Source organism: Panthera onca, chromosome E3 (assembly GCF_046562875.1).
Source record: "Panthera onca isolate mPanOnc1 chromosome E3, mPanOnc1 haplotype 2, whole genome shotgun sequence".
Lineage (NCBI taxonomy): Eukaryota > Metazoa > Chordata > Mammalia > Carnivora > Felidae > Panthera > Panthera onca.
The window spans coordinates 2,259,758-2,281,205 of NC_138354.1; the positions used below are offsets into that span (position 1 = coordinate 2,259,758).

Here is a 21,448-nt window from a genome sequence, read left to right on the forward strand (position 1 = left end):
ATGAGCAGGGGAGAGGGGCAGAGGGAGAGAGAGTATGAGCAGGGGAGAGGGGCAGAGGGAGAGAGAGTATGAGCAGGGGAGAGGGGCAGAGGGAGAGAGAGTATGAGCAGGGGAGAGGGGCAGAGGGAGGGAGAGAGTATGAGTAGGGGAGAGGGGCAGAGGGAGGGAGTATGAGCAGGGGAGAGGGGCAGAGGGAGGGAGAGAGTATGAGCAGGGGAGAGGGGCAGAGGGAGGGAGAGAGTATGAGCAGGGGAGAGGGGCAGAGGGAGGGAGAGAGTATGAGCAGGGGAGAGGGGCAGAGGGAGGGAGAGAGTATGAGCAGGGGAGAGGGGCAGAGGGAGGGAGAGAGTATGAGCAGGGGAGAGGGGCAGAGGGAGGGAGAGAGTATGAGCAGGGGAGAGGGGCAGAGGGAGGGAGAGAGTATGAGCAGGGGAGAGGGGCAGAGGGAGGGACAGAGTATGAGCAGGGGAGAGGGGCAAGGGAGGGAGAGACAATCCCCAGGCGGCTCCACACTCAGCACAGAGCCCGACTCGGGGCTGCATCCCACAACCGTGGGATCACCACCTGAGCCAAAGTCGAGAGGTGGACGCTCAACCAACCGAACCACCCGGGCGCCCCGAAATGTGCACTTTTATTAGCAGCCGCTGGACGAGTCTGGGGGGCGGTGCTGGTGATCGAGCGGGCAGAGGGGGCGATCAGTGTCAAGGAACCGCGCTGGGACACTCGCATCCGCGCCGCACACAGGCGGATGTGGCCGGAAAAGTGCGCAGGCCTGGGCGCGTCACCCTCGCAGAGAGAAGGATCATTTTCGGCAGATGGACGGTCTCTTGCACCGTCTTCCCTGGGAGCACCCATCACCCACACCGGCCGCACGAGAATCCCATGTAGCGGGCTCACCACTGCCTCAAAGCTTCTGTTGGCATCATCAGACCCAGACCCAGCCTCCTGCACCCCTGCCTGCCCGCGCTCTGGCGGTCCCGTCGGCGGACGTCGGCTGGCCCCACCCGCCTCGATCGGCTAAGTCAAGATCTCCAGAGAACGGACTCAGCTCTTTCAACACAAGATCGGTATTCCAGGTTGACTGGTCACACCTGTTTCTCTGCCAGCAACGTGACCCACACCCTTCCACTGGAGGTACTTCCTGAGGTGGAGGTGAGTGCATGGAGGGGTTCCCTGGGGCTGGGGTGTGAGAAAGGACAAAGGAGGTGTGAGGTGGGTGGAGGAAGAAAAACACAGATCTTCACCTGGGGCGAGTGGCTTTTTAGTCTGAAATCCTGTCTGGGCGCTCGTAAGCCCCTCCTATAGTTCCGGAACCAGGGAAGCTGGTTTTTAGGTTCTAACAGGGGATCGGCTGTGCTGGGAGATCCAGGACTTGACAACGGTGAGCCAGACGACCCGGAGATTAGTTTACTCATTTAAACATAACAAATTACAAAGACACAATTTTTTTTAATGTCTATTTTTCAGAGAAAGTGAGTGAGCAGGGGAGGGGCAGAGAGGGGGAGAGAAATTCCCAGGCAGGTTCAACACGGTCAGCACAGAGCCTGATGTGGGGCTCGACCTCGTGAACCACAAGATCGTGACCTTAGTCGAGATCAAGAGTCGGACACTTAACCTACTGAGCCACCCAGGTGCCTCCAGATTACAAGGACAAATTTTAAAACTGCTGTATGTTAAAAACAACAAGTTATTTCAAGGGTCACATTTTCATTTCCATTACTTAACAAATATCCAATTTAAGTCTTAACTTTGGCTTAATAGAGATGCTGACCAAACAACAAGTGTGAATAGAGGGTTTTTACAAATACTTAAAAAAAACATGAATTCCCCAAAGGAAACGTCATCTTGAATTCCGGCTTTGCTAACTAAGTTGAATGCCTGTGACGCTTCACCGGGGTCTTGTGAGAGTAAATGATCTCACAGCCGTGAGAGCATTCTGGACAAAGATAAAACCCCATATTCCTACGCGTCGTCAAAACAGAGGTTCTCCCATTTTAATCTGGGTGCCTAGGACCTGTCTGTTGCTAATTTATGATCCTACTGTATCAGGGAAAAGATTCACCGTGGCGCTGGCACAGCATCGAAAGCCTGGGAAGACCGCAAACGTCCACGGACAGGAGGCTGGTCGGGTAACGCAGGCGACCTCCACAGGGGTTGGACACGGCTGTGGGGGGTGGACGGTGGTCCACGGCTGGTGAGAAGAGGTGCAAGACACCAAGCACGATGTGTCTCCTTGCGTGTGAGGAATGGTGCGGAAATTGAAACACTGACTATTTGCTCATATTTAAAAAAGGAAACGTAGCAAGAGAAACCAGCAACAGATAGAAACGATGAGGTACGGGGAGGGGGGAACAGGGCAGGAGTGGGACGTCTCAATGCATTCTGGCTTTGGAACCATGTGGAGATCTTACATAATTAAAAACGAAATTTATTTAAAAAATCCACCCCTCAGAATGGAAACCAAACTAAGACACATGAGCCTAACAGTATGTCAGGTGGGGGCAGGGCCCCTGGACTCCGGCGGCCTCGCCCTTCTGCCCCAGCACGAGCAGGTGCACGGGAAGCCGGCCCAAGGCGCGCCCACGCTGGCGGTCCTGCTCGGCCACCCGGCCGTGCCAAGGCTGGCGTCCCATATCCAGGCTCTGAGTCCCCCACCCCGGTTCCTGGGGACAGCTGCTCCTTCCCAGCTGTGACTAAGGCCCCAGGGAAAGGCCCAGGGTGGCGCTCTAATATGCCAGGACCCTCTGAGATTTGTCTTTTTCTTCAGCTCAGGTAAAAGTAACGTGACAGAAAACTAACCACTTTAAAGTGTATATAGGGGCGCCTGGGTGGTTCAGTCGGTAGAGCACGTGACTCTTGACGTCAGGGTCGTGAGTTCAAGCCCCACACTGGCTGTAGAGATTACTTAAATAAATGTAATAAAATCTTTAAAAAATAAAGCATACGTAACACGGTGGCATGTAGCACGTTCAAGGTGACATACAACCACCACCTCTACTACCTTGTTGGAAAACACTGTCATCACCCCCAAAGGCAATCGCGCCCACCAGCGGTTACCCCCCACTCCCGGACAACCACCCATCAGCTCTCTGTCTCTCTGGGTTTGCCAATCTGGGTAGCAACGGTCTGACCTACTCCACTGGGCATCGTGTTTCACCGTCATGGCGGGGTGAGCACTCTGTTCCTTTCTACGGCTGGATAGCGCCCCCCTGCGTGGACCCTCACAGTGTTTGTCCGCTGGTCAGCTGATGGGCATCTGGGCTGCTTCCAGCGTCTGGCTGCTGCTGTGACCGTTCTCGTACAAGTTTCCATTCGAATGCCGGTCTCTGGTCCTTTGGGGCAGACATTCCACCTAGCGGTGGAGTTTCTGGGTCACATGGCAGCTATGTTTAATTTTTTAAAAATTTTTTAAATGCTTATTTATTTTTAAGAGAGAGAGAGAGAGAGACAGAATGCGAGCAGGGGAGGGGCAGAGAGAGAGGGAGACACAGAATCCGAAGCAGGCTCCAGGCTCCGAACCCACGGACCGTGAGATCATGACCTGAGCCGAAGTCGGACGCTTAACCGACTAAGCCACCCAGGCGCCCCATGTGTTTAATTTTTTGAGCAATCACCCAAGTGTGTTCCTCAGCGGCCGCACGGTTTGCACCTGTATCAGCAAAGGTAAGAAGGTTCCCCATCGTCAGGACACTTGTTTTCCAGGTGTTTAATTGCAGCCGCCGCACCTCACTGTGATCTTGTGTGGGATCCAAGGCGGTCTGTGCATAATGAACAGCTGTCAGGCTCATTCCTCAAACGGTTCTGGAAGTTGAGTAGCACGGGTTACAGACCCAGCCTTGGAAACGACAGATCTAATCCTTCATTTGTGTCACAGGGACCACCACAGAAAAATGAGCTAGAAAGAAACCAGGGCATGATTTTAGATCTTCTTTTTCTCCATACGAGAAAGCACGCACACCATGGGGTGAGGGAGGGGCAGGTGGGGGGGCAGAGAGGGGAGGGGCGGGTGGGGGGGGGGCTTGGCCAGTTCTTAGAGGTTCCAGATGCAGAGTCACACCCTCCTGCTCTGGCACTTAAGGAACCTGCAAGTTGTCACTCCAGTCCCCACACAAGCTGAACAAGCTGAAAACCAACGACTCTTTTTAGAGCCACACGAGACTGGATGTTCAAGGGTTGCTGCCCCCCAGTCTGGAGAGGCAGGTGAATATGAGGGACAGGAACGTGGCTGGAGCCAGCAATGCATCCAGCTTTCAACGGAAAATGACAATGTCTGCTCTATAAAAGGCAAAAATCACAGTCTGAAGAGACTGAGCAAGCCCTGGAGCCAGACTCAGATGTGGCAGAGGGTCTGCGATTAACACATCAGGAATTTAAAACAATTATGATTAATATGCTAAGCACTCTGATGGAAAAAGTAGACGACGTGAAAGAACAAATGGGAAATTTAAGCAGGGAGATGGAAACTCCATGGATCAAATGGAAGTACCAAAAGGAAATCACAAAGCACATTAGAAAATATTTTCGGTGGTGCCCGGGTGGCTCAGTCGGTTAAGCATCCGAGTCTTGGTTTCAGCTCAGGTCACGATCTCATGGTTTGTGAGTTCAAGCCCCACATCAGGTTCCATGCTGACAGTGTACAGCCTGCTGGGATTCTGTCTCCCCAATCTCTCTGCCCTTCTCCTGGCTTGCTCTCTCTCTCTCACAATAAATAAATGAAGTTAAAAAATTTTTTTAAAAAATATTTTGGGATGTATTTAATGTATTATCTAGGGAAGAAATCTGTAGCTCTAAATGCCTATGTCAGCAATGTATGTATGATACGTATTGAATCACTACATTGTATATGTGAAATACAACACTTTCACTGTACTGCAATTAAAATTTAAAAATAAATGTTTATATTAGAAAAGAAAATGGATCCAAAATCATTGACTGAAGTTCCTTCTCAAAGGGCCTAAAAAGGAAGAGTAAAGAAAACCCCAGGTGAGTAGAGGGAAGGAAATAAAGACCGCATATCACCGAAACAGAAAATGGACAAACAACAAAAAAATTAACAGGGCCAAAAGTGTCTTCAGAAAGGCCAACGAAATGGGTAACGTCCTAGCCAGAGTGATCCAGCAAGAAAAAGGGAAATTGCTAGTACCGGCAATTAAAGAGGAGTCACACTATGGATCCTACAGACGTTAAAAAAATATGGAGAGGACATTCTGAACAACTTGATGCTACCAAACTGGATTTCTTAGAAGAAATGGACAAAATGTTTTAAAGATTTAATTTACTAACAGTGAAAATCTGAACAAACCTATATTTACTTAAAAAAAAACCAAAAAGCACCTGAATTTATTATAAACAATGTTCCCCCAAAGGAAACCTGCCGTCAACATTCATGAACAGGTTCTGTGTGGACAGTTTCCATTTCTCTGGCTAAGTGCTCAGGAGTGAGATTGCTGGGTCACATGGTTAAGTACAAATTTAGTGTTCAGAAGAAACTCCCAGACTATAATCCAGGACAGCAGCATCATCCACATTCCTGCCGGCCATGCGGAGGGGACCTGGCTTCTCTGTATCCTGGCCAGCCTTTGCTATGGGTGCTGTGTTTTCCTTTCTTTCCTTTCCTTTTTTTAAAAGTAGGCTTCAAACCCAACACAGGGCTTGAACTCATGACCCCAAGATCAAGATCTGAGCTGAGATCAAGAGTTGAAGACTGAGCCAGCCGGGCACCGGTGGCCGCTGGTCTTCTTTTCTAACTTCTAACATGTATCTCAACATGGTTTTGCGTTTCCCTTAATCTGCAAAGACCCAATGGCCAGTGATGTCGACCACCTCCCATGTACTTACCTGCCATGTGCACATCCTCTTGGGGGAAATCTCTTCAGATCTTTTGCCCATTTTCTAGTTGGACTGTTTTATTACCATTGAGTCTCAAGAATTCTTTATGTTTTTTTGAGATGAGTCCTTTGATAGATGTGTGGTTGGCAAATATTTTCTGTCTGTGGCCTCTTAAGAGGGTCTTTTGCAGAGCAAGTTTTAATTTTGATGAAGTCAAAATTGACGTTTTTTCAAAAATGATTTTTTTCTTTTATGGGTTTTGCTTTTGGGGTCTTATCTAAGAATACTTCATCCAGCCTTAGGTCCCAGAGTTTCTATCATGTCACCTGCTCAAAATTCTATATCTCTCATTTAAATCTACATGCCGGTCTAAGTTGTACGTAAGGTTGTGAGATTCAGGTCACGGTTCTTTTTCTTTCTTTTCCAGTCTACGGCTATCCAATTGCTTCAGCAGCATACGTGGAAGGCTGGCCTTCCTTTACTGAACCGGTTTTGCATCTCTGCATACTTGTGCGGAGCTAACCTCTGGGTCTGTTCCACTGACCTGTGTCTGTCCCTCTGTCGATATCACTGTCTTGATTAATGCGGCTGCATCTAAGGTCTCGACATGAGACACTGATAACTTGTACTTTATTCTTCATTTTCTAAATGGTTTGGGCTATTCTTGTGCCTCTCCAAATTTTGGAAGGATCACATTTATATTTACAAAAGGTCTGGCTGACATTTTAGCAGGAACTCTGTGTTTAGTAGGAACAGAAACCTGTATATACATTTGGGGAGAACTCACACTGTTCTATGTTGAGCCTCCTAATCCAGGAGGTCAAACCAACTCTCCATCTGTTCAGACCCTCTGATTTTGTTTTTTTAATTTTTTTAATGTTTTTTATTTATTTTTGAGACAGAGAGAGACAGAGCATGAATGGGGGAGGGGCAGAGAGAGAGGGAGACACAGAATCCAAAACAGGCTCCAGGCTCTGAGCCACCAGCCCAGAGCCTGACGCGGGGCTCGAACTCACGGACCGTGAGATCGTGACCTGAGCCGAAGTCGGACGCTTAACCGACTGAGCCACCCAGGCGCCCCGAGACCCTCTGATTTTTTTTTATTAAATTTTTTTTTCAACGTTTTTAATTTATTTTTGGGACAGAGAGAGAGCATGAACAGGGGAGGGGCAGAGAGAGAGGGAAACACAGAATCAGAAACAGGCTCCAGGCTCCGAGCCATCAGCCCAGAGCCTGACGCGGGGCTCGAACTCACAGACCGCGAGATCGTGACCTGGCTGAAGTCAGACGCTTAACCGACTGCGCCACCCAGGTGCCCCAACCCTCTGATTTTTTTAATGAGCGTCCTGTCATTTTTAATCATACAAGTCCCATCCCATCTACGTTATGCTAAATTTACATAAAAGTATTTCCCCCTTTTTTGTGAGCAATTGTTAACAGTAATGGCACATTTGTTTGCCTGTGTTCATTGCTAGTATACAGAAATAAAATTGATTTTTGTATTTATTGAGCTTGTATCCTGTCGACTTGCTTAATTTACTTAGTTCTGTGACTTTTTGGGTGGGTTCCTTTACATTTTATATGTCATCTGCCAATAGGAACTTTTCTGACTTATATGCCCCTATTCTTTCTTATATTTCCTGCCTTATTCCAATAGCTGAAACAGACGTTTATTATTTTTCAAATATTTACTTTTTTTGGGGAAAAGAAAAGTGGGGGAGGGGCAGAGTGAGGGGGACAGAGGATCCAAAGTGGGCTCTGCAATGACAGGCTGATAGAAGTGAGCCCGACGTGGGGCTTGAACTCACGAACTGCGAGATCACGACCTGAGCCAAAGTTGGACGCTGAACTCACTGAGCCACCCAGGTGCCCCATGAAACAGACTTTTATAAAAATGTTTAAAACCTCTTCTTTGGAAAACGCAGAGCACCAGGACAAAAGAACCTACATAATTGGAGAGATATGCCATGTTCATCAATTTTAGGAGCCTCAATAATGTTAAGATGCCAGTTCTCCCCAGATTGACCTACGGATGCCGTATAATGCCAACCAAAGTCCCAGCAGCCTTTTTTTTTTTTGGTAGAAAATAACAAGCTCATTTTAAAAACAGTTTTAAAAAGTGACCTCGAATAAATCGATTTTATAAAAGGAAAGCATTTTTTCGATGCCTGATTTCCAGACTTTCTTTGAAAGAGGGGATTGGTGCCAGAAAAGGCAGACAACTGAGCAGAAACCAGAGTCTGGGCGCAGGACCTCACAGAGACGGCCAAGTGCATTTTGACAGTTGTCAAGGCAAATCAAGATGGAGAAACGGGCATTGTTTCAAAAAATGGTGCCGGAGACACTGGTGATCTGTATGGGGGACAAAAGGGACATAGACCCTTACCCATATCATACACGAAAATTAAAGTGTGTCCACAGACCTAAATGTGAAAGCTAAAACTAAAACCACAGACTTGAAAAAAACACAGGTGAAAATCTTTGTAATCTGGGGTTAGGAAAAGAGGTCTGTGCTGGCAGTATTTGAAGATGGGCCTCAGTGACTTGTGTCCGTGTACAATCTCCGTCTCTGGAGCACGGGAGGGGCCCGTGGAGAGCAAGAGACAGCACACCTTGACTGGGCTACTCTGAGCCGATCAAGAGAGATAGATGATCCGGGGTGGGCCTGACCTAATCTGGTGAGCCTTTTCAAAGAAGCGTCATGTTGTAAGAGGAGGGGCCCCATGGCAGGGAACCTAGGGCAGCCCCTGGAAGCTGGCCAGAAACCCACAAAACAACGGAGATCTCTGTCACACAATTGCAAGGAAATGAACTCTGCCAATGACAGGCAGCTGGCAAGGGACATTAGGTGAGACCACAGGCCCACCGACACCTTGATCTCAGCCTGATGAGATCCTGAGAGCAGATGACCCAGTGAGGTCCAGACACCAGGACTCCTGACCTGCCCCTGCTGTGAGACAGCGCATTTGTGTGGTTGTTTTAACTTCCTCCATTGTACCAGGTACCTGCAACACAACCGTTCACCGTGGAAGAAAAGGCCACCTTCACTGTGTGTCCTCAGCTCCAATAGCGTCTTGACCCTTAGGTACCAAATGCTTGTTGGTGAATGAAGATACGGATTTTTTTCTTTTTTTTTAATGTCTATTTTTGAGAGAGGGAGAGAGCAGGGGAGGGGCAGAGGATCTGAAGCGGGCTCTGCACTGACAGTGTAGAGCCCGACGTGGGGCTTGAACTCACTAACTGTGAGATTGTGACCTGAGCTGAAGTTGGATGCTTAACCGACTGAGCCTCCCAGGTGCCCCAGATACGATTTTTTCAAAGCAAACCCTTCTAGTGCTAGCCTAGGCATTATTTCCTCTGATAACTCAGCGGATTGCTGGCTTGAGTTTGCTGTCGAGGACCTGTCTAGAAAAACTTGCCCCCGCATCAGAATGGCAGATAATAAGGAATTCTTCCTCCTCCTTATAACGGAGCTGCTCGAGTCACATAATACAGGACTAAAAACCCAGTGAGTGTCTGAAAAATCTCCTGCTATGGCGTTAGTCATTAGCTAACTCACAACAAAGGGGATGAGTCAGAGTCTGTTTCTTCAGGTTCGTTACGGAAAGCCCCTGTGCTTTCACTGCCTTACTCAAATAAAACCAGGGAAGCCTCTCCCCTGGACACAACACCTCCCAAACTATCAATATTTACCGTATTAGAGAACTGAAGTAATTTAGAAATACAGTTATAACAGGCATGTATCTAGGCAGCCACCAGAACGATGATATCATCACACACCATGTGGCCTCTGGAAAACTCCAGTGTCCGCTCTCGAGTAAATAACAGTGCAAAAGGCAAATGGCGTCTCAGTCTTATTCTGAAAACAGTGTCGGTCTTGAGGAGCCCTCGACAGGACCTCAGGGATCCCCAGACCACACTTGGGGAAGCACTGCCCGAGAGGACACTGAACGTGAGCCAGAATGCTCCTGGCGGCAGGATCATCAAAGCCCAGGCTGGAAAAACCCAGTCAACCCTGACTTCACCGGATAAATAAATGGCAGCATATTCTGGAACCGCACAGGAGAATGAACAAGAGGGAACCATTACCATGTGCATCAATATGATGAATCACAAAATAAATCGGTGAATGAAAAAAACAAGCGGCAGTACAATATTTACACTATTCTTGACTTACATGATGTTTAAAAACTGGAAAAATTAAACACAACAACAGTTACAGTAGCTAACACGCATACAAAGTTTACTAGGTGCCCCGTGCGATCTAAGTGCTTTACACATATTAACTCAGTTAATCCTCAAAATGATGCTTGAGGCCCGTATTACGGTCATCCCCATTTTACGGATAAAACTGAGGCAAAGAACGGCTCAGGGATACATGGGTGGTAAAACTACAAATAAAAAGAACGTTAGCCGACATCAGAAGGGCAGCTACGGCTGGGCGGGGGGTGTATCCAGGAGCAGGAGAGCCGACAGTGGGTGACACATTACCACTGATGCCCCCCGCTTTTTTAAAAATTCTTTTTCAGCATTTATTTCATTTTTGAGAGAATGAGAAAGACAGAGTGTGAGCACAGGAGGAGCAGAGAGAGAGGGAGACACAGAATCCGAAGCAGCTCCAGGCCCTGAGCTGCCAGCACAGAGCCCGACGTGGGGCTCCAACTCAGGAACCGTGAGATCATGACCTGAGCCGAAGTCGGACGCGCCCCGCCGCTGATGCTCTTGATCTGCCCCGTGGGGGTGTGTGCAGATGCGTCCCCTACTACTGTTGACCGTGTGTCCATGTTTCCTGCGCAGGTACAGGACTGGGACAGAGACACAGCGAAGGCGGTACGGACCACGCTCACGGCCGGCGGCCTCTAGTTCAGGAAGTGCACAGCCCGCACGCGGCACCGGCCCTGCCGGCCTGGCTTTCAGAGCCCGGGATCGAGGCTGCTCCCTGCCGCTGGCAGCCTGGTCCCGGGGCTACGAACACAAAAAAACGACACAAACACTCAACAAAGCAGAGGAACACCTAGCACCTGAAGGCTGGGGAACTGGAGTCGAACAGAGAGGCGTCTGTTAGTGCTGGACGACCGTGCGCCCTGTCCTTCCCTTCCACCCCTGTCCGGGGAACAGGTGGGAGATGTTGAGAGAGGACTAGATAGGTAGAAAATGGTGAATTATCGAGGACTTCCAAGTGGGAGAGAGATCGCTTTTGCCAAACCAGTTACGCAGGCTCACTTCTACGTAGCAATGTACCTGTGGGCCCATGTCACATGTTCCTTCTGTGCCCGAGTCAGCCCTGGAACACCCAGGTGGCGCTCAGCCCCCTTCCCCTCTGGGCCGTCAATGCTGCTGCTCTCTGGACCCAGGGGGTGAGCATGCCAGAGCCCACGGTGCCCTTCCAACCGCCCAGACCACATTCTCCTCACTGCTGGGCACAGCCCCCCGCCCAACCCGGCACGCAGGACCCCTGGGGCCCCGCCCCCCGGCAATGCACCCACAGCCCCCCCTCTGCACACAGGATCCCTGGGGCCCTGCCCCCCCAATGCACCACAGCCCCCAAGGTGCTCAGTACCTTTGGGCACGCCCCCCTCCCCAATGCACCCATGGCCACCTTCCCCCCACCCCACTGCATGCAGGACCCCCAGGCACACATAGCGCCACGTGCCAGACCAGCTAAGTTCCCCTGATGCCAGATGCCACACTGGAGCTGGTGACGGAGCTGGCGCAGGCCCGTCCTTGCACGTCACACAAGCCCGTGGCTGTCCCTTTAAGCCTCCCCCACACCCCTCGCCCCTCCTCACACCGCACCAGCAGCTCATCCAGGGAGCTAAGTTTAGCTCCCTCCACTTCCAGTCTTGCCTCCAGGGACAGCCTGTGCTGGTGGGGCCCGCAAGGCTCTCTGAAGCCACCAGAGGCTTGCTTCGTAGCACGGAGGGCCTGACCTGGATCAGCGGTCCACTCCCCGGAGGGGGGGGGGGGGATCCTGCATACAGAGGTTTTTGGGGAAGGGGGACGGCACCCCTCTGACCGGACTCTTCCTCGCCCCAGCACAGTCTGGCCTCACGGTCGGGACAAGGGTGGCCCGGTCAGTCCCCCACGGTCCGTGACTCATCTGGGGACAGCTTGTTGTTTTGGGCCCAAAACAAGAACCTTTAAACGGAGCCACGCACCTCACCGATCGGCTCCCTCTGCCACCTGGACCTCAGGTCGGGGTCCTTCGGAGAAAGCCTGTGTGCACCTGAGCTGACGGGACGTCCCCTCCACTCGGGACCAGAACCTGACCCGGAGCCGTCTCCAGGCCGGGTCAGACGCACACAGAGCAGGCCCTCAAACAGGAGCTATGGTCTCCCTGAAGCCAGGCCTCTGGCCACACACGGTCCTAAGGATGTCGGACAGAATCTGGGACGGGATCTGAGGGACTACAGAGGGAAAACGCAGGCAGCGCTTGTAAGCCGGCGTGACCCAGGCCGCGTGGCAAGAGCTCCCCTGCAGCCACTGGAGCGGCCCGCATCCTCTTCCGGAACCAGTACCGGCTAACCCAGGTGATCTCTACGGACAGAAACAACACCCGCTCCACAGTGGACTTGCTTCCAAAACCAGCCTCTCACCCGACACTCAGTGTATCTTCACTTGATTTGCAGTTTGGCACCTAGTGATTGTCCTGTCATGTATGTGTGTACGCACACACGCACACGCACACACACACACTTGAATGTGATAAAAAACAAACAAAAAACCAATCTCCGGAACAGTTGCCAGCACGGGCTACTGGAAAACAAAAAGACGATCAGCGTTGTTGTGATCCAAGGCGGACACACAGCCGCTACCTGTTTCGCATTCACGCCTTCGCAGGCGCCTTCCGATCTCGGGACAGCGCTGCTTCCGACCCTGCTCCCAGCCGCGTTTCCCCACCAGTCATACCGACAAACGCCAGAGCCCGGACCAAGGCGGCCCGTCCGGCTGCCCGGCAGTCCGGCCTCGGCGGAGCTGACCACGGCCCGAGCCCCGTCCCGCACCCCAAGGGCCACCTCTCCCGTCAGTCCCCTCGCACGGGGCTTGGCAGGCGGAGAAATCTGTGAACGTGCCCCCAGTACCGACCCAAGACGCCAAAAGCTCTGGCTCTGGGGCTGAGGAGGCTGACAGGTTTCATTTCCAGGAGGAGTTAGACGGGCCGAGCAGGCGCCCGGCCAGGTGCCCCACCGGCGCCGGATGGAGGATCACAAGTGGGGTGTGCGGCCGGCTCACAGAGGCTGCTCCCTCGGCCGGATGACGGCACGGAACCGGCCCTGCGGTGCCAGGCGCTGCGCCACTCACTTGCCGCGCATTATCTCACTTAATGCAAACGCAGTTGTCCCCATTCTCCTGCTGGAAGAAACCAAAGCTCACAGGTTCACTTGCCCAAGCGGTCGAAACCGCCGCTCAGCTCAGAAGGCTGTGCTCTTAAGCCACACGCAGGGCCCTGACCAGAGACCGCGAGCCAAGCTTTGTATTTAAGAGTTAAGTCCCAACGTGCTTGCGAAAAATGAAATTAAAAAATCGGAACAAGGACAGTAGTCTCATTCGTCATATGACCTGACTGTCAAGGAGACAGGGCTCAGAGCAGCCAGACGACAAGGGGACAGACCATCTGGACCGGGCAGCACTCTGAGGCCAACCGCCTCCCCCTGGACGGCGGAGGGGAGCCGGGGCCAAGGGGTCAGGGTGCCCTTCGGCGGGATGTTTGCCGGCCTCCCCACCCCCTCGGCTCAACAAAGCCCGCCTCGGGCTCAACAAAAGGGAAAGAGGAGTGCTCAAAAGCAGCCTTCCTCCTGCCAAAGCCTGACTCATCGGCCGTGCTCCAGCTTGGCTCTCCGAGCGAAAGGCCGGCTCTGCTCGTGGAGCCAACCAGAGCCGGGGCTGGCCCGGAGGAGAGGGAAGCAGGGCAGGAGGCCAAAGGCAGGGACGCCCCAGACGCTCGGGCCGGCGAGCCAGGGATCTGGCTCCTCATAAAGGGCCCTTGTGCGTTAGGCCCGGGCCGCCAGGCCCTGTAGGCCTGGGGTCCGGGGGCTCTGGGGCCGCTGGAGCACTGACTCGGCACCCACGCTCCACACGAACTCTGACCCTGTCCCATGAGAGACCAGACAGCTCTGAGGAGACGGACCACCGCCTCCGAAAGCCTCTCTCCTTCCAGAATCGCTGGAAAAGTCTCCGCTGACAACATTTGCAGGATTTCACGAGGCCCCACCTCCACCACCAAAAGCCCAACACAACACAGCGTGGCAGAAATGCCAAAGGTAATTCCCCGGAGGAACGGACGCCCCACAGCGCGAGAGCCGAGCTGGGGGAGACCCGGATGGAATTCCTTGGCTGCGGCAGGCACGTCGGCACGCACCGCATCTGGCAGGGACCGGGCCGGGTTCCGGCACAGGGAGCCCACCAAGGGTTTCTTCCCTCGGCCGTGCCAGCCGTCTGAGTCAATGCTTCGCCTGGAAAAGCTCCCCGAACTCCCTCACCCTGGCCACAGTGCAGTTCTGTCCGCCGGGATGGAGTTCTGACACCCATGCGTGAACTTGATTTTTGACTCTGCATGGCCCTATGATCTAAAGCTGGCTCGGGACGCCTGGGTGGCTCAGTCGGTTAAGCATCCGACTTCGACTCAGGTCGTGATCTCATGGTTCACGGGTTTGAGCCCCGTGTTGGGCCCTGTGCTGACAAGCTCGGAGCCTGGAGCCTGTTTCCGGTTCTGTGTCTCCCTCTGTCTCTGCCCCTCCCCGACTCGTGCTCTGTCTCACTCTCTCTCTCAAAAAAAAAAAAAAAAAAAAAAAAAAAAGTTAAAATAAATAAATAAATAAATAAATAAAGCTAGCTCAAAACAAACAGGAAGTATTCCGAAGTCTGAAATACCTGGAGAGAGCCATACAAAGATTTACATTTTCCAGATAAGCACCATAAAGAATATTCTGGAAATGGCAACCACTGGTGTCTTATTTACTATTGGATTGTGCCACAGTACTTATAATTCTGGAACCCTCACTAACTGCTCTTAAATTTAACTTAAAAAAAAATCACGTTAGTAAACCTTGAGAGAGAGGGAGGGAGAGAGAGAGAGAGAGAGAGAGAGAGAGGAGAGGGAGCTCTACCTTAAAAGAAAAGATGACCTTGTAAAACACACCAGGCTGAGCGAAATGATCTTTCTTTTGTTTCTGGTTTGTCACTAAGGGAGATAAATCAAAACAAAAAGAGCCTGTCAAAACGATCTGTAAAACATTCAGGTCAAGGCAAAAGATGAAAGTTTATGTAATTACTTTTGTGAAACTGATCTGCTAAGCAATACAGAGATCAGACCTCAGTCGGTAACTAAAGGTTCTGATCGATTCCCTTTTTTTTCCTCTGCGTTGGAACATAGGCTGTGAACTAGCTGTGCCTTCAAGAACCAGGGCGAGAACTGGGACCTCACCAGCCAAGTGCCACCTACCAGAGCGTTCTCTTCACGGAACGCCCACGGATGCGCATAAACCCCAATTCAGGCTACTTTTGGGGGACCTCCTTAGAACAACAACGGGGGTTTGCTCAGGAACAGGGCCAGGGGAAACGTAAGCCACCCACAGCCTGAGCGCCTCCTGGACAAAGGGGACATTTGAAAGGTGTCAATAAAGTGCTTCTCTAAGCAACATGTTTTCCACCTCAAACGGAGAATTTTGCTTGACAGTTCCAAAAACATGTTTTTAAACCCAGTAAATAAAAGAGGGAATTGTAGGGATATTTCACCAAATCTCGCTTCACACATATTTTATCACATTCTGCACTGGAACTAGTACACGAAGTTCCTTTTAGGAACATTCACTGAGAAGACAAAATATAGATTTATTAAAGAAAAAAAGATGTATTTAAAAAAAAAAAAAAAAAAAAAAGGATCCCCTGCTCCAAACCAGAAAGCTGTTCCTGGTGATCAGCCTGAGTGGAGGCTGAGGTGAGCATTGGCGGCCGGCAGGGGTGGGGGGCGCGGGGAGGCCTTAAGGGGAAACTTGTCTGTCTGGTTCTCTGCTACTGATCCCGAGTTCCACTGGGTTTCCTTGGAAAGGCTAACTCACACCTTGCTCTCACTCAAAGGATCATCAAATTCACCCTCTTCAAGAGATCCTGAATTCTTACCTACGGTCAGATAAGAAGGGGGAAAAAAATTAAATACTGCTTTTTGTAAAAAATCACATCCAGGGGCGCCTGGGTGGCTCAGGCAGTTGAGCTTTCGACTTCGGCTCAGGTCATGATCTCACGGTTCGGGAGTTTGAGCCCCTGGTCGGGCTCCGTGCTGACAGCCCGGAGCCCGGAGCCTGCTTCGGATTCTGTGTCTCCCTCTCTCTCTGCCCCTCCCCTCCCCACACTCCGCCTCTCTCAAAAATAAATAAACATTAAAAAAAATGAAAAAAAAATCACATCCAAAGAGCAAACTTCAGTTCTCTTGTAGGCACCTTTCACACCGGTTTTCTTTTAAAAAGCTGCAAAACAACGTCCACAGCAGCACCACGCTTAACAGCCCAACGGGCGAAAACTGCCCAAATGCTCATCACACGACGGGTGAGGAGACAAGACGTGGTTCATCCACAGAACACTAGGCAGTGATGAAAGTGAAGACAGTGCTGGCCCAGACTGCAGCGCGAGTGAACCTCAGACGCTTCCTGTGGAATCAAAGAAGCCAGACACCAAGGCCACGTACTGCGTGATTCCATTTCTAGGAAATAACCGGAAAACCTACAGAAGCAGGAGGAGGAAGAGGGGCTGCCTGGGGCCGAGGACTGGGGTTGGGCACGCACGGGCACGGGAGGCCTTACTGGGACGACGGGAGGGCCCTAAAACTGGTTCGCGGTGGCCACCGCGCAACTTGGCGAATTCACTACAAGTCACCAAAAAGTACCGCTTAGAAGAAGCTGCCCCGAGAGAAAAAAGTTTCCATAAGACCAAGTTATTTACTCAAGAATGCTCCTGTGTTGCTCACACTGAGAATTAATCATCTCCATTTAATAACTCCTAAGTAGTTCAGGTCTATTTCAGGAGCTGTTTCAGACGCTCAGAATTTTCACGGCGGGTAAAGCTCCAATTATAGCTGGTTATGGGGCTGTTTTCATCTTTATTAAACCACCATCATTTAACAAAACAGCAGCAGGAAGTTCAACAGACCCCGGGTACCAATTAAAAGGATCCCAAGTTAATAACCCTACAGGCTTCGGCAAGTTCCCCTCACAGGGCCACGCCCGGCCCTCGTCTGAGCCGGGCACACAGGGACAGCAGGTGGCAGGAGCTCGGGGACACTGTGGGCTCCCCGTGCTGATAGGGAGTTCTGGCCTCTTAGAAGCCCCTAGAAAAGCAAGGCAGAAGCCAGTTTTTTGGTTCGGTGTAGCTTCTCATCTGGGGGTTCATTTGCAAAGTGCATCGTCTCCAACGGCACCCACCTCACTGAGGAGCGCCGGGGCGGCGGGGGCGGGGAGCCAACCACAAGCCATCCTCGTGCAGGACGGGCGTGGACACGCACTGCCAGGCGAGCTGTGTGGTTTGCAGGTCCTTCTCATTATTTACCACCAAAATCCTTTCTCATGTGAGGCTAAAAGTCTATCCTCTTTTAGGTATTGGGGGGAAAAAGCCCTCTTTACCACATGTCCTTATGAAAGAAGGGGGCAAATCATTAGCTTTGTAATTCACTAAAAACGTTGCGGCACCTGCTGGAGCTATATCAGGACGCGTGTGTCTTACAAGGTTGAGGCAGAGAGATGGGAAGCATTAAAAAAAAGAAAAAAAGCATTCAGAAAACAAATGTATGACAAAGAGTGAGAAAGAAGGCAGGGCAGGGAGGGGGAGAGGTGAAGGGAGGGACCTGTTCGGCAAAGGAGCCCTGGCCAGGCCGACTGCAGTTCTCGCAACGCCTCCCGAGGCTTTTCTACAAGTTGGAAATGATCTGAAAACAGGAGTTTAAAAAGCTCATAATGGGAGACGCTTCGCACTTGTGAAGAAGACGGCACAGATGCTGCCCGAGGACGAGGACGGTGGGTGACAAGACTTGAAAAAGCCGGCCCAGCAGATGCCTACTCGGAGGTGTCGAGAAATTCCTTCACAGATAGGAAGGGGGGACGGTGCCCCCTCTGCAGAAGGGCTGCCTCAGGGACTCCCCATAGAACACATCGCGTCTGCGTACGCATACTCAACGGTCCTACAGAGATGCCCCGGGAGGAGTGCAGGGCTCTGTGCCTTTTCTAGAAGTCTCCGGAGGCTGCTGCCCCAGGATCTCCTCCGGTTTAGTATTCACGGAGATGTGCGTCTTCTGTTCCTGGGGATCAGCTGACCAGCTTTCGGTCGAGATTCTGTGTGAAGCGTATCTGTTCGATTATTTGAAACCTCCGAACCAAGGTGGAGCTCAGCTTGTCCTCAGAATCCAGGCTTCTCTAGGTCTCGTCTGGGTAGCAAGGGTTACTTTGTTTCTAACATATAAATTAATTATTTCCTCTACCACAGCTTAAGGATCCACAATCATACTTTCACTTGACTTAATGCTACAGTGTTTCCTCTCATTCAAATATCTTGCTAAAATCTTAACTTAAAAACATTCATAAGACTTCAATTCTAATATTCTTAGCAGAGGGAAAGAAACCAAAACCATTTCTAACCCAGCGCCAAGCGGCTGGTTTAATCAAGGCCACGGTCCTCCTCCGAGCCGGGGCTGCACCAGAACACGTTTGCATTTCCAGGCTTCTCTGCAAGCGGAGGGGAGCTGAATACTGGCACCCCCCCCCCCCCCAGCAGTTTTCGCCCCAGCTGGGTGCTACGCAGCGTCTGGAGGGCCTCCGGTCCCCCCAGCATGTGCCAGGGGATCCTGAAGGGAATGCAGAGATTAATTTCAGCTGGACTTGCTCTTCTCAATCCTCTTAGCGCAAGAAGGCCTTGGAGACTTAAGGAAGCATTCGTTATTTAAAATGCTTCTGTTGGGGCGCCTGGGTGGCTCAGTCGGTTGAGCATCCGGCTTTGGCTCAGGTCGTGATCTCGCGGTTCGTGGGTTCCAGCCCCGCGTCGGGCTCTGTGCTGACCGCTCAGAGCCTGAAGCCTCCTTCGGATTCTGTGCCTCCCTCTCTCTCTGCCCCTCCCCTGCTCATGCTCTGTCTCCATCTCTCAAGAGTAAATCAACTTAAAAAAACAAATGCCTCTGCTGAGGCTGGGTGCACAAAGTGTTGAGGTGGGCCTACTACATTCTGTATACAAAATAACCATCTGTATCCTGAGGAAAATGAGGACCCTTCCTGAAGGGAAAGGGCGCACAACCCCCGGGACCCCAACTAACTTTCCCCCAGATTTTCACCCTTGACGTTTATAATCACTTTTGTTGAAGGTAAGGGGAGAGTCACAATTTGGTCAACAAGAGGAGGTTCTGTCGAATGAATGGGCAGGGGGTAGCGGGGACCCTCTAAATCTGAGAACTCACTTGTGAATGTTGGGACCCAAAGATTCAATTAAAGGTGGGGAAAATCAGCGACAACCAGCAGGCAGGCCCGTATCCTGTGTGTCTCCCCTGCAAAGTATTGTTCGCTCTGACTACCACACGCACCTACTTTTTTTTTTATAATTGTGAAAAATTTACCATCGCAAAGATTTTTAAGGGTACAGTTCAGCAGGGTTAAGTGTAGTCACACAGTCATGAAACGATCTCCAGAATTTTTTCATCTTGAAAATGTGCAAGTTGAACTATTACCCAGCCGCTGCCCGGCCCCCCAGGGAGCACGATCCCACTTTCTGGCTTGATGAAGCCACCTGAGACACCGCATGTAAGCGTAGTTACACCACACTGGTCTCTGTGCCCGGCTTACCTGACCTGACGTAATGTCTTCAGGGTTCACCCGTGCTGTAGCGTGGGGACGGCGATTCCTTCCTTTTGAAGGCGGAGTCCTACTCCGCTGTGTGCAGACAGCACGTTTATTTATCCATCCGTCTGTGGGCACTGGGCGGTCTCCACCTCTTGGCTACTGGGGACCACGCAGCCGTGAACACGGGTGTGCGAGCACCTGTCTGTGCCCCAGGGCTCGGCTCTCTTCCACTTAAGTGGAGATCGCTGGATCCCGTGCTAGTTGTTTACGTTTTCTGAGGCGCCTCTTTTCCAGTAGCAGCTGCGCTGTTTTACAACCTCCAACAGGGCACCAGGTCTCCATTTCTTCGCGTCCTCGCCCACACGTGTTGTCGGCTGGCTTTGTGACAGCGGCCATCCTGCGAGGTGCGAGGGGGTATCTCCACGTGGTTCTGATTTCTAGGTCTGTGAGCATTACCGATGCTGAGCACCTTTTCCCACAGTGTTGACCGCTTTTGTGTATCATCTTGGGAGCCAGATTTATTTGGATCCTTTGTCCTTTTTTCAACAGGGTGATTTTCTTGTTGCTGAGTTGTAGGAGTGTTTATTTTTTTTTTATTTAAAAAAAAAATTTTTTTTTTTTATGTTTATTTATTTTTGAGACAGAGAGAGAGCACGAATGGGGGAGGGGCAGAGAGAGAGGGAGACACAGAATCGGAAGCAGGCTCCAGGCTCCGAGCCATCAGCCCAGAGCCCGACGTGGGCTTGAACCCACGGACCGCGAGATCGTGACCTGGGCTGAACTCGGACGCTCAACCGACTGAGCCACCCAGGCGCCCCTGTAGGAGTGTTTAAAAACCACATTCGGGATATAACTCCTCATCGGATACAGGACTTGCAAACATTTTCTCCCATTCCACAGGCTGCCTTTTCATTCTCTTGGCCGTGGGTCCTCTGATGACAAGGATGTAGTTCTCTTCCTGTATGCTTTCAGGGTCCTAGTCACAAAATCATCGCCAAGTCCGGGGTCATGAAGCTTTTCCCCCGGCTTTCTTCTAAGGGTTGTACAGTCCTGAGTCTTAGGGTTAGGGTAGGCCTGGAGCCCATCTGGAGCTAAGTTTCGTATGCGGTGTAAGGGCCTGCATTAAAAAACAGCTCTAATAATAGCATTCCACTGAACACAGGTATAAAACTTTTTTGCGTGACCCTGTCAATAGCCGCTTGAGATATTTCCAGCGTTTTGCTGTTGTTCCCCATGATGACACAAATATCCTTTACAGAAGCCCCTCACAGACATGAGAGGCAATACTTGGCAGTTTCCGAGGAGCCAAAATTAACTTTTGACTGGCTCGCTTCAAATTTTGCATTTTACCCCTTCACGTTGTGTATGACAACCCTTACTTTGGAATCCTCAGGACCAGACAGATGTATTTTGGAACTCAGAAATTTTCACATTTGGGGAAGTAATATGGTACCGTTACAGGATATCCCCAGTTGGGAACAATGGGTATATACGTATACCCTAATATACATAATATATCCACAATATAGGGTATATTATAGGGAACTTATAATCAAATATGCTAATACGTGTGTAGTAACACACAGATATAAGTAACACACACATGCACACACACACACACACACACACACACACACACACACACGAATATTTAAGACCAGTGGGGAGGTAGGCTCCTGAGGGCGGCTCAAAATGGAAATATCTGCGAGTCTCCTGAGATCTGCCCTTAAAAATCATGGATAGAAGACACAGGGAAAAAAAGATAAGAATCACACCAAATGTAAATAGTGATCATTCCTTTCCTCTTCCAC

At 50.9% G+C, this 21,448-nt stretch overlaps 1 protein-coding gene and 1 long non-coding RNA gene across 3 annotated transcripts in view; one reads left to right on the forward strand and one right to left on the reverse strand.

The window, feature by feature from the left end:
* The window catches only part of GNA12 (G protein subunit alpha 12), a 112,925-nt gene that overhangs the window by 9,793 nt on the left and 81,684 nt on the right, over window positions 1-21,448 (reverse strand). The window lies entirely within an intron of this gene.
* LOC132689670 (uncharacterized) lies at window positions 388-5,008 on the forward strand. The gene is made up of 2 exons (XR_009615103.3): window positions 388-1,152; window positions 4,952-5,008. It is a non-coding gene; the product is annotated as an uncharacterized LOC132689670 (long non-coding RNA).